The following is a 13,594-nucleotide window of genomic DNA, read 5'->3' as shown; positions in this document are numbered from 1 at the left end:
CTTCAGTTTAAACTCTCACTCCGCTCTTAGATGAATATAAAGTCTCTTCATTGCTCTTGTTTCTTCCATCAATCCTCCTTATTGTCCAGAGTGACCTCACTAGAAACCACCTGATTGTGACTCCTTAACGTCACAACATTCAAAGGCTTTCATGTTTCTGGGGGGAAAAAAATCAAGCTCTTTACCCCAGAACCTACTTTGGGGTTAGACAGATCTAGGTTTGAATTTCAGGTTCAAGTACTTGGCAGCAGTGTGAGTGACCTCAGACAACTGGACTTTCTAAGCCTTTGTTTTCTCATGTGCCTGACGGAGCTCATCGAGGGCAGGGCTATTGCAGGAACACAGTGCCTAGAAAGTAGGAGGGACTAACCAATGTTGAAAGAAGGGGAAGAATTTTAAAATCCACTTCAAAAAATTGTTCTCCCTTAGAGAAAATCCTATGCCACTTCCAATCAAATTTGACTTCTACCTTTATTTTCTGATAATCACAATAAGGTGCCTTTGCGGATCCAAACAATCGGAGACCAAATCCTGGCCCTACCCCTGAGCAATCATGTGACCTTGGGAACATATCTTTACCATCACCTTCATTAAATCAAAACCGTGGTACTTCACTTTGCGACTCTTCAGTTTTGTATGAGAAAATCGTGCTTTATGCTTTATGTGACCGGTGAAAGTAGGGAAACCTGGAGACTCGTGCCGTGGAAGAGAGAAACAGCGAGAAAATCGAGTTGCTGAATCCCAGCGTTTCAGAGTTGGGAGGGAGGAGTTCGGTCCCTAATCTACCGATGAGGAAGCGGAGGGGTGACGTGTCCTCGAGACTCATTCAAGACAGGGACACAGCTCTTTATTGAGGACCCGGGGGATTGCTATGGTTAAACTGAAGGCGGAAACTAACACTCTTTGGAAGTCAATTTGAGAGGAGCATTTAGTTACCAAAAACTGTCAACAATTCGGGTGTAACTAAGTTCGTTGAGGAATGCATCAAATGAGTCAGCTGTCAGACCCGGTGAAACCGAGTTGCTTAACGGAACTGACTCTTTACTAACAAGCCTTCTATAGAGTCCACTGACTCTATAACTTCGATTCACAAACTCCCGCAATGCTTCCCGAAGGACACGGAAAGCTCTGAGTGCCTCAGGAGGAATGGAAACAGGAGTCCGGGGCGCGCCACTCGAGGGGCGGAGCAGTCGCGGGGTGGGGGCGGGGCATTGTGAGTCACGTGCCTGCTCTCTGAGGCGGGCGCTGGGAGGAAACTCTGTGTGTGATTGGTCCGTCGTAACCAGGTGACCGAAGGACGCGTTCCGGTTGGCAAGGACCAGCCAGGCGAGCGGCTTTCAGTCGGGAGGCGGCGGCGGAAGGAGGAGGAGCTCCAACCGCGCTCTCTCCCGGCAATGGCTGTGCGTCTCAGCGCTTGTCGGGTCCCCACCCCTTTTAAATAAGCCGGGCTGGTCGCCGCCTTCACAGACTAGTTGACTCCGGGGAGGCGGCGGCGGCGAGACAGCGGGGGTGCGGCCGGGCCGGAGCCCTGCTCCGGCCCCGGCGGCGTGGCGGACAGGAGAGAGGCAGGCGAGGCCGCGTCTACCTGTGCGGCGCAGCCCCGGCATAGCCCGGGTCTGCCGGTGCCCGCCGCTCCATTGTTGGGGGAGGGGGCGGTCTCTGAGCTTGGCGGAGTCCGGGGCCGAGCGGAGGCGCCCCATGGGGAACACGTTGAGCTGTTGCGTGTGCCTCAGTGCCAACCGGCGCGTGGGGCCTGCGCCAGACTCCGAGTCTGAGGTCTACGAGGCGGCGGCCGGAGACCCGGTGGCCGTAGCACCGGCGCCGGCCGCCGTGGAACCCACCGAGTTGGATTTCCGAGCGGGTGAAGGCCACCACCTGCAGCACGTCAGCGACCGGGAGATGCCCGAAGGTAAGGAAGCGGCCGGCGCGCCTCGCCCCTCGCGGGGCCGGCCCCGTCTGCTCTCGGGCTTACCTCTGGCCTCCGCCGCCCCCCAGGTCCCCCGGGAGGAAGCCGCCGCCTAGGGCTCCTTCCTGCCTGGAGTTGGCTCTCTCGGGGCTGGGCACCAAGGACGGAGGCTGGCCCTGCCTGGCGTCCCCACCCCTTATTCTTTCTCCGTCGCGTCCGGCCAGTCTTTCTCCCTCTTCTCTACCCGAACGCCCAATTCTTCCTCATTCCCTTTTCGCAACCTGACCCAAGACCCTCAAGTCTGTGGCTCCTGTTCGTGATTCTATTTAACATCTCGTGGGACTTTGTAAAGACTTTCTGATGTATTCTCTCTTTTCTCAATGAAAACTTAAATACTCCCAACTTCGGCGATATCCATCCCATCTTCCAATCCTTACCTATTCAGATGGTACCTAAGAGAAGGAACGAGGTAAGCATCTAGATACACTTCCACTCGTTAGGATAGTTGATACTCGGGACAATTAAGACAGATTTTAGGGTTTGTTATTTAAAATCAAAACTGATATCGACAGAGTTAGTGTGGCGTTAAGTAATATTCTGTCTAGAGTTGTCCTGATTGAAGCGACCTTATTCTAACTATAATCTGAAAATGATAAGAACGAAAAAGGTTAGAGGGGGTCTTAAAATAACTGAACGGTGTGAAACGTTACTGCAACGGCTGCAGGGAATAGTTTTGTTGTTGTTGTTGTTTTTACCCAAAGACGATCCCACGGAGCTCTGATTAAGATTCCCACTTTGACACAAAAATGTCTTCAGCTCCCCAGCTTTAACCAACTTCACTTGCATGTTGCCTCTTCTAAGGGAGGATTGGGGGTGGTTCCTGAGACTGTTGGTCAAAAGTTTCAAAGGAGAAAAAAGAAATTCAGACTTTAATTTGTAATACAAAGATTTGGCAGTTAAGATGGCAGATCCTGCAGGAAAGCTGTCTCCATGGCTACCTCTCCTTCCAACCCCCTCCTGCCAGTGGAATCCTATTCAACTTTTAGAATGTTCGGGTAAAATTCTGAAGACGAAGTGGCTGGGGGTGGGGGTGGGGTGTCATGGGGAAGAGGAGAGAGAGGAGAGGAAATGTTTGATTTTTTTTTCCTCTAGAATTTTGAAACTGGACGGCTCTAGGTTTAAAAAAAAAAAGATTCTGGATAACACTGTGGCTCATTAATAAAGACTGTGTTCTTTAAAGTAGAAAACATTGTGCCGTGAAGATGTTAAAGCCCCACTGGCCCACTTGTTTCATTTAAATGCCAGAGAGTATTTCTTTATTTCATAGAGGAAATGTCTTATAGCTCTTCTATTTAAATTTTATTTGGGTTTACTTAATTTCTTTCAAAGTTAGAATAGGTAAGCCTGTGAACTCACCCATGTGATGGACATGGCTTTGTAAGAGGAAAGTACTCCCTTTTCAGAATAGTCAGATACTGTGAAAGAACAAATTATGTAAATTAATGGTAGCTTTAAAAACAAAGGTTGTGCATACCTGTGAAAACTGCTCAGCTTGTTGCTATAAGGTAAGCCTCTAAGTGATTTTAAAAAACAGTAGTAGGCTAGTGTAGGGAGACCAAAGTTGGACTTCTGTATGATTCTTTTACGATTTACAACGTGTCTTCGGGTGTATTTCACCTGACCCTTCCATCTATAAATAAGGCCTGTGAATATTCTCCCTGTGATGCCAATGAAGAAGCCAAGACTTAGAGCTCTGAAATAACTGTGTAACATAGCTACTGAACAGAAGAGACAGACTTGAGAGTGGTAGATACACCAAATTCAGTTGTTGGGTGCTTAGAAAAAGTTTGGAATGCACTTTTTATTTTATAATTTATCCATAAGATAGGCCTAACTCAACTTCAGTTTGGTTATTTCCATTTGAGTTTATTGTTCACAACTCAGAAGCAACACATACCTCTCCATTCTGTGTCTGTACATTTATTACAATGGATAGGAATAAAAGAAGTCGTGAAATAGCCTCAATTTACCAGTCAGGTAAACATGTTGGTATATTTTAAAGAGTTTGTTCTGCTGACTCGAATTGAAGCCGAGAATGCCCTGGACAGAGGGACATTAGGAGAAACCGGTAAGCGGGCAGGTAAGGTACGAAGCATTTAGTGAGGGGGAGTGCTGAGTCGGGAACTAGAAAAAGAGGGTTCATGAGCACAGAATTTACCTTTTTATGTTTGACATGATTGTTAAAATTTTACTTAAATTTGTCTCTCTTTTTTGGCATTCAATAAAGTGATGAGAGAAACCTCAATTTCAGCATTTGCCTATTATTAAGTTTCCATAGATACGAGGTCAGAACACGAATGTAAAGTGCAAGCACATTGGAAGTTTGCTCTTAATGTTTTTATTTCAGACAATTTTATATCAGTTTCCCTGGAAACTGAGAAATACCTGCATTGATATAAAACATTTTGGCTTTTCTGCAATGAAGAATTATTTGGTTACTTAGACAAAACCAAACATAAATGATGCTGTGTGTTTTTCTTCAGAAACCTTTGAGAAGAACATGAGTTCTTCAAGCTGTTTCAGTTAACTCCTACGAACCTAGTATAAATATCAGATAGACTCAAAAGAATTTTGTCGCTATCTTGCCTTTAACAGTGTATCTAATGTAACTGATGTTAGTGTCAATAATAGAAAATAAGACGCTAAGGTCCTATTATCTGATTTTATTATTATGCATCAGCTTTTCAAACAGCCTTTATATTCTCCTCTTAGGAACTTTGCTCATTCTCTGGTGCAAGCTGCTCTCTCAAGTGATTCCTTCCTTCCATCCTCCAAGGAGTGGGTAGGGAAGGAATTGACAACGTAATGGGGGAAAACCTCTGAGCAACAGGTTTTTCCTCCTTTCAGTAGCTATTATAAACACTTTTTTTTTTTTTACTTTTTTGATAACAGTAAACATTTGAGGTAAAAGATTTGCAAAATACTAAAAAGTCATTCACTCATACTCAGAATATCCAGAATTTTCATTAATATTTTGGTGTTGGTTCTTCCTGAACCTTTTGTATACGAATAAACAGAATGTTGTGTTTATTGTATGAGATTGTTCTTTGTGTGCCACGTTGTAACTTTCTCTTGTAAAGTGAAGATGGGAAGCTCCTGGAACCGTGCTGACACCTGAAGAGTGCCCCAGGATGTATTTCCACGCAGCTGCATATAGCTGTGCAGTCTGCTTTTTACCACCTGTTTAATGGTTGGAGCATCATTCATTTACCCACCCTTTATGGTTGTCTTTTATAATCTCATCATATTGCTTTAATCTGGGCACAGACATAAAAAGTGATGTATCGTACTTCCCTGTAGAATTCTGGTCTTGTGGCTTTGTCTTATGACTTAATTAAATTCATAGGGTGAGTCATTTTGTAGTTAAGGTATTTTAACATTAAATGTTCTTTCCCCAAATTAAAGTTACCATTGATTTTTCACTGAACAGTAGATTTCCTCTCTTAGGTTTTTGTGGGTTTTGGTAACCTGTCGGTGTCTTTGAGTCTGAGTAACTAAACTACCACTCGAAGAGATCTGAAATTAATGCTGGTCTTGGGTGACAGACACATCAAAGGACAGCATTAGAAGAAATCTTAGATGATGAAGGAAAATTGGGAGAAGCATAAATGATTTGGGGTACACTGAAATGGATGATTATTGGGCACGATTTAGGGGCAGGACAAACAGAGGTTATACTGACAAAACCCAAACCCTAACTCTGGTCTTTACTTCCTAGAGGTACCTGGGGCCTGTTGACACAGGAATAATGTCAAGTAGCGAGACACTGAGAAGAAAGAAAATGATGGTCATGGACTGGGGAGGGGGCAGTGTTACTGGGGGTGGTCTCCTTAAGTGACAGTGAGCATCCTAGGAGTGAGGGGGAGCCGTGTGAGGTCCTCAGAAGGAAATATGCTCGGTGTAGGCAGAGGACAGAAAGAGGGTGGCTGCAGCTGAGTGAAAGAATGCCAGGAGGAATATCAGGGGGTTAAGGCCTTGTGTCTAGTAGACCTTGACAAGAAAAAATACGGATTTTAGTCTAATTGTAATGGGAAACCATTGAAAGGTTATATGCAAGGGAATGGTGATAATTCTTAAAGAAGGGGAAGGAGACGTGGGGAGAGGGGAGGGAGATCAGACGAGCTACTCTCACGTGGGCAGGGGCAGAATGAAGCAGGGAGACAAGCTAGGAGGCTGGTGTAGTCACTCAGCTGAGAGCCAACAGTGGTTTGAACAAAAAAGCAACATTAATAACGGCCTAAAATAGGCTGACTTGAAGAAATTGAGCGAATCTAAAAGTAGGCTAACAACAATATGAATGGGATAAGTCACAGAAAAAGAAATGCAGATGGCTTTTAAGCATATCCTCACGCATAAGAGAAATGAAAATACAACTACTGTAGCTTGTGTTGGGAGAAAATTCAGAAACTTGGCACTGCATTCTTTGGTGATACTGAGGAAAGTTACATTCATATATTGCTGGTAAAAATGGGAAATTGGTCAACCCTTGAAGGGGAAGTTTGCACAGTCTCACTTAATCCAGAGATCCTACTAAAGGAATTTATTCTGAAGGTATAGGCTGCATATGTTGCATTATCTTCAGTAGCAAAATACTGGAAATAATTCAGATGTCCAGTAAGGGACTGGTAAACTAGCACATCCAGACACTGAAGAATTAGGGAGCTGTGAAGGAACTCTCTCCACTGTTAATGACTTCATCTCCAGGGGATGTTAACCTGAAGAAAAATGGGGAGAAAATATACACTAATCTCCATGACAGAAGCAGGAGAAATGATATGTATTTGCTTATTAAAGAAGAAAAAGGAAGAACACTAGGAGAAATGCTTGCCCTTGGGTACTCTTATCCTCTTTCCTTTAGTGGGTGGCCTGACTCAATGACATGAGTTTGCACAAACAGAATCGTGTAGGACTGGGCAGCCTGGCGTGCTGCAGTCCAGGGAGTTGCAAAGTCAGACACAACTTAGTGACTGAACAACAACAAAGCACTATTTATTTAAGATGTTATTTGGCTGAGGGTGATAAGTGGACATCAATTTTCCTATGAAATGCTAAATGTTCACTTTTGGCTTTTGAGTTAATTTGTGAAAGCTGTGATGTGTCATTTATTATGCTTTATATAGTATATCCCCTCATGGATTGCAGCCTTGTCATGGTGAAGGGGCTTGTGTAACTCAGTGAAGCTATAGTGTATGGATTGCTCTTGAATTTCATTTGATTCTTATCATGTTCTGAGTTAGGCAGTGTAGGGATTCTTCTCTGAGGTATAGAATTGTCCAAGGTTTTACTCATTTTTAAAACCTTGATAGATCAGGACTGTAAATTCCATATACATGACATATAGGGATAAAATTTATTGATGTCATTTTGTGCTCTGCTTTGAAATACTACCTTTTTTCTCGCCCCTTTTAGAAAAATTGTTTATTTTTAGGGTATTAAAGTAATAAAACTTGAAGAGTTAAAACAGTAACATTGTATGATGTGAAATGAAATCACCATAGCTTGCAACCCAGAAAGGTTCTTAAAAGTCCAAGAAGCCCGAGCTAAGTACTCTTTAGAAATACATAAAGCCAGGTATACTTACCTGTATATCATCTCTTGGTCATCATCATTACAGCATTTGATTGAGGATTAAGGTAAGGCAGGACTGAGAACCAAGTTAGAGGCAAGTTGAGAAGCAGTTTGGAAGCCAGGTTGGTCAGAAACTGGGGAAGCAGGTCAGTTGAGGGGGTTGCAGGAGCATGCTGTGTGCCCTCCGGTGAGACAGCCCAGGTCAGCATCTGCTGGCAAGAACCGCTTGGCTAGGGTGTGAAGTGTGGACTCAGATGAAATCACCGGATGACTGTAAGACATGAAATGTAATATTAGCCATAAAACTAATATACTGTACTACTAGGGGTGATAGGGCAGTTCAGTAAATGGAGTAAACCTTTAAGTAAACTGGAGCCCAGAAGTTGGCCCAGAAAATGCTGACAGTCCTGTTTAATTGCAATATATTAAGTGAAGAAGAACTAAAGAGCCTCTTGATGAAGGTGAAAGTGAAAGAGGAGAGTGAAAAAGTTGGCTTAAAGCTCAACATTCAGAAAACCAAGATCATTGCATACAGTCCCATCACTTCATGGCAAATAGATGTGGAAACAGTGGCTGACTTTATTTTTCTGGGCTCCAAAATCACTGTGGATGGTGATTGCAGCCATGAAATTAAAAGACGCTTGCTCCTTAGAAGAAAAGTTATGACCAACCTAGACAGCATACTAAAAAGCAGAGACAAAAGGTCCATCTAGTCAAGGCCATGGTTTTTCAGTGGTCATGTATGGATGTGAGAGTTGGACTATACAGAAAGCTGAGCGCCAAAGAATTGATGCTTTTGAACTGTGGTGTTGGAGAAGACTCCTGAGAGTCCCTTGAACTGCAAGGAGATCCAACCAGTCCATCCTAAAGGAGATGAGTCCTGGATGTTCATTGGAAGGACTGATGTTGAAGGTGAAACTCCAATACTCTGGCCACCTGATGCAGAGAGCTGACTCATTTGAAAAGACCCTGATGCTGGGAAAGATTGAGGGCAGGCAGAGAAGGGGACGACAGCGGATGAGATGGTTGGATGGAATCACCGGCACAATGGACATGGGTTTGGGTGGACTCCGGGAGTTGGTGATGGACAGGGAGGCCTGGCATGCTGCGATTCATGGGGTCGCAAAGAGTCGGACTCGACTGAACTGAACTGAACTGAAGTCAGTATGTTGGCATTAGTCTCCTCCTGTCAGATGATTTCTTGGTCACTACCCTCTCTCTGATATTTTGACAGGGAAAAATCATTTATTGACAGTTTGACAGCATAATTTTAACACTTTTAGGCTTCAGTAATGCATCTTGTTTGTCCTAAGTGGCCTTTATTTTCATATTTTTAACATCTGCAATTGAGATGGATCTCACGATTGATAGAATGTTAGGTTGGAGGAAAAGTAATGTTCAGTGACCTGGTATTTTACAGGTTTCCTCCTGGGAGTGTTTATATTAAGACCCGAACTTAAATTTTTTTAGCCATCCTTTTTCCACATAAGTCTATCATGCTGTCAAATAAGTTGCAATTTAAATTGGTAATATAAAAGTGATGGGTCTTAAAATATAACTTTAATGATAACCCCTAATCATAAGCTCAAGAATATTTCTCCTGGGTTAAAACATTCTTAAAGATTGCTAGAGAAGTAATTTTAGGAAGAATTCACATATAAAATGCACAGTAATTTCTCAAAATACCTCTAACATTACTGTGTGTGCTTGTGGGAGAGGGGATGAGGGGAAGTGTGGGTGGTAATGCTTTGCTTCAGAGTTGACAGTCTTACCTTTGTGACAGTGAAGAGTACGGTAGGTTTTTTTCATCGTCTCCTTTGACTCTTGGCAAAACAGTTAATGGAGTGTGCAGAAATATTGTGTGTATGTATGAGTTTACTGTCTAATGGCTTACCTGTCAAGTCTATTATAAAATAGTGATGTAGTTTTCACTGGCAAAAAGTGCACGTTGTATAGAAAATTGTTATATAGGCTGTAAACAGAAGATTAATATTTTCTGAAAACCTCATGCAAATTGACAGCAGTAAGGCCCTGGTATGTTTAGTATGTATGAATGATAGGCAGCTCACCAAAGTGGAAATGATGCTGATAATTATGGGAAAGTAGTAAAAACTGTGTAATCGAAAGAAATACAGATTAGATCTACAGTGCTGTTCCTTATTTATATTAGTAGAACTTCCCCCCCGCCTCTCAACTGTACAGAGCAGGGGTCGGAACTAAAACTGTCATGATTGGTAGTATTATACATTAATGTGGCCCCACCTTCTTCAGGAAGCAGTTTAGCACTGTACCTTGAGCCATGAAAATGATCTAACCTTTTGGCTTAGACATCCCACTTTTGAAGATCTTTGCTAAGGAGATAAAACCATTATTTATTTAAAAAGCTGTATAACTATAGATGAAAAGTTTCCTCATCAAAGAATAGAACGTTGTAAGTACCTAAACCCCAGCAATAGGGGATTGGCTAAGTCCAGCACAGGAATAACGCTTGATGGACTGTTGTGTATTCATTAAACAGTAAATATGCAACAGTGAGATGTAGAAGGGTTGTTAGTAACAAGAAGACATAAATTATACACTAATTAGAGCTTTTTCTAATGTATAAGGAAAAGAACTAAAAGTAAGGGTTGTAAGTCTGTGGGTTAATTTTTAAATAGGGTCATTTTGGCTCATGCAAATTTTTGTTCATGACATTTGTTAAAGGAGTGAGCAAGTGACTTTTACCTTTCCCCTCCTTCATGGTGATCAGCAGTACTGCTGGTTAACCAGGTCTCTTTCAGTTGCAAGTTTGAGAAAATGTCTCAGAATAGCTTAAATTAAAAAATATATATATTGACTTTTATATAACTGGAGTTGAATGAGTAAATTAAGCAGTACTTGACCCAGGAGTTCAATGACCTCACAGCCTATCTCAGTTCTGCTGTCCTCTATTGATCTCTCCTGAAAAGCCTTTCCCCTCATAATGGCAAGAGGAGTGTCCAGCAGCCCCAGACTAGCTAAGGGTCCTAGGGCACCCCTCTGCCTTCTTCTGCTTCTTGGGAAGTTCCAGGAAAGCTGTGATCTGTCAGTCAGTTCTGGGTCATGTGCCCACCCTTGAAACCTCTAGGGTAGGGTAGGGGGAGTGCCAGCTCTTTTCTGATCACTTGGGCAAGTTTACTTTTTCCCTGCATGTTGTCATTTCTTTTATCCCAGCCTTCTTGATTTCTATATATAGATCCGTAGTAGCATATCATAGCATACCTGTAACACACCCTGGTTTGGCAGGGGTGTGTGTGTGTGTGTGTGTTTGGCAGGGGGGTGTGTGTGTGTGTGTGTGTATGTTAAAGCTTGCTTCTCTTTGATCCTGACACTTATTTTTCCTGGACTTCCATTGACTCTTGTTAAATTTTACCATTCCATAAACCCTGATGAAAAATATGGCTACTTTGCAAGCATTTCTGCTTATTTTTTAGATTCCAGTGTAGTCTGTTTACTTTCTGGTACAAGTAAGTAGTCATGAATCCTTTCAGAAGCCTTAGGTCGAAAGTCTGTGCCTGTCAACTTTGTGTATAACTGAAATAATTTATTTTCCCAGTGTCCCACTTTTCAAATCTGTAGGGGGGAAAAAACTTTAAAATAATTTTATGGGTCTTTTACATAAAACTGTTGAGTAGAATATTTTCTCCAAAAACAGCTTAATAAACTCCAAATGCAGTGAAGGAATTTTCACGAAGAACAAAGCAGTCGGTTTAGCTATGTAAATTTCTAGTGCTGGCAGTAACAATTAAATTCCCATTAAACCAGGAAGTCCCAAATTACTGTTCATGCAAAATTCTTTCTTTGGGGAAGAAAAGGCTTCTAGGTAGATAACATTTGTTAAATGTTGGGTCAGACAGAATTCACTATGGGACTGGTTAGTTTTTATTTATTTTTTCATTTATTTTTATTAGTTGGAGGGTAATTACTTTACAATATTGTAGTAGTTTTTGCCATACGGGATGGGGAACACATGGTTAGTTTTTAATATATCAATGTATATATTCTTTTGATTCTCAGCGATAATGTGTAAATCACGTTGACCACCAAAGTCCCCTTTAAAAATAGGCCAATTATTATGTGGTTTGGGAAATGCTGCCTTAACTGTTGCTCTTTAAAAATCTTGGTCCAGTTTCTTAAAAGATTGTTTAATTGGTTTGAGGTGGACTTCACTAAGTAACTGCCCATAGGGCTTTTACGTTTGTTTTAAACAACAACCTTACTGTCCAGCATGGCAGCTTGTGCTTGCTTGATATTTCTGCCTAAATAGAAGACTGTCCCACCTTGGTGCAAGGTGAACTGCCAGCAGACCCACCTTTTTTATGTAGGTATGGGCAAAATTTTTTTCAAGCAGCCCTTTGATGTGCTCCAGGAAATACTGTTACTGAAGCCCTCTATTAATCATGCAGCATGAAAGGAAGAAGTGAGAGTTTAGCTTTGGAAATAGAGGGCAAAGTTAAAACTCACTATCCTGGAAGTGTTCCTATGGATCAGAACATTGAACTCTTATGTAATCCTCTTAAATCTGCCATGATGAATAGCCCCTAGATAAACGGCAGCCAACTAAATGAGTTGGTTTGTTGAGTGTAGTTGGAATTAGCCATTAGATTGTCTGAAGAACGTTTGCCAAAAGCAGCTCATTTGGTTATAGCATATTTGATTGATCTGGTATCTGATAGTGACTACAGCATAACTTGCTTCTTGAGACTTCTTGAAATGTGCTAGTAATATCAGCTTAAAGAGAGGTGACTGAATTTTTAATCAATATGTAGGAGGGGAATCACATACATGATTTGCCTAAAAGTGGCATAGATTAGGTGCAAGTTAAAAAAAAAAAAAAGCCTAAGACATAGCCCTGGTTTTATTCCACATATATGGAGAATTTCTACAATTTTTCTGTTTCCCAATAGAATTTTTGTATTGTTGCCTTTACTACAGTTTCCTTCTTGTCATTACTAAACGCTCTTCTTAAGACTATTAAACTTGATTAAAATCAGCGTGTAGCTGTTTTAAAAGTCATGTCTTTTTCTACTCAACTAAATTGTCACACCTTTTTCTTTTTCCTGTGCAGACTTAGCTTTGGAATCAAACCCTTTTGACCACCCAAGGGCAAGCACAATTTTCCTGAGCAAATCTCAAATGGACGGTAAGACAGTGTTTTCCCCCCCTGAGAAAAAGATTGAAAACTCTTTTTGTTTTGTGTATTATAGGAAGATACAGAAAAGCACTTAGAATGGTTTAAATATTTTTTTTTCATATGTGATAATATTTTAATATGTGATGTTTTATTTTAATATGTGATGATACATTTTTCATTTAGGTGTCACTGTTTTAATGAGGAAAAACACCCAGACCATCTGTTTATACACTTTGCTATTTCTTTATCAGCAGTCAGCTTGCCACATGATTTAGTTGTGGTCTGTTTTTCCATGCTACTTTGTCCTTTTCCTTTCGCTCCAAGAGCACATGAGTTAAAGATGAATGACACGGTTTAGGTCACAGTTAGGTTTTCATAATCAGTTGTTATGTATGGGAGTCGAGGCTTGTGATTTCGGCACCATTTTGCACAGTGCTCAACCGGGTGAACCTCTCTCACATCCAGATTCATGTGAATTTTTAAGTTCTTTTAAAAGTTCTTATAAGAACTTTTAGCTCTTCAAAGTTCTTTCATCCTGATGTAGTGCTGGGTCAGGGTAATCAGACCAATGTGCCTGCCATATGGGATTTTCCAGAAGGTTATCCTCAGTATGGGAAACCTTGTGTGAATTTCCAGTGTCCTGCTTGTTTTAAGATGAGAATCAGAAGTTTTTGCACTCCTGCTTGTCTTGCCTGCTTGTCTTCCTTAATATATGTTAAATCCTAGTTTATTTGCTAAAAAGCCATATATGATCAGGTTTTTCGGTTGTTTATGAGAGCAGGAATACCAGAAGTGAACGTTCTATAATATTTGAGGTAATGCAGCACAGTAAAAAATAGAGGGTTCTTTTCCTCTTTTATTTTCATTAGATTACTGGTTTTTATCAAAGGGTCTGTCTCAGGAACAGC

General features: G+C 41.5%; 1 pseudogene; it reads left to right on the top strand.

The window, feature by feature from the left end:
- Nucleotides 1-1,418: 1,418 nt before the first annotated feature.
- The window catches only part of LOC122688394, a 35,187-nt pseudogene continuing 23,011 nt past the window's right edge, over nucleotides 1,419-13,594 (top strand).

The sequence above is a fragment of the Cervus elaphus genome, chromosome 33 (genome assembly GCF_910594005.1).
Source record: "Cervus elaphus chromosome 33, mCerEla1.1, whole genome shotgun sequence".
NCBI lineage: Eukaryota > Metazoa > Chordata > Mammalia > Artiodactyla > Cervidae > Cervus > Cervus elaphus.
Note: the sequence above shows the minus strand (reverse complement) of the source record. Positions and strands in the feature narration are given on the sequence as shown.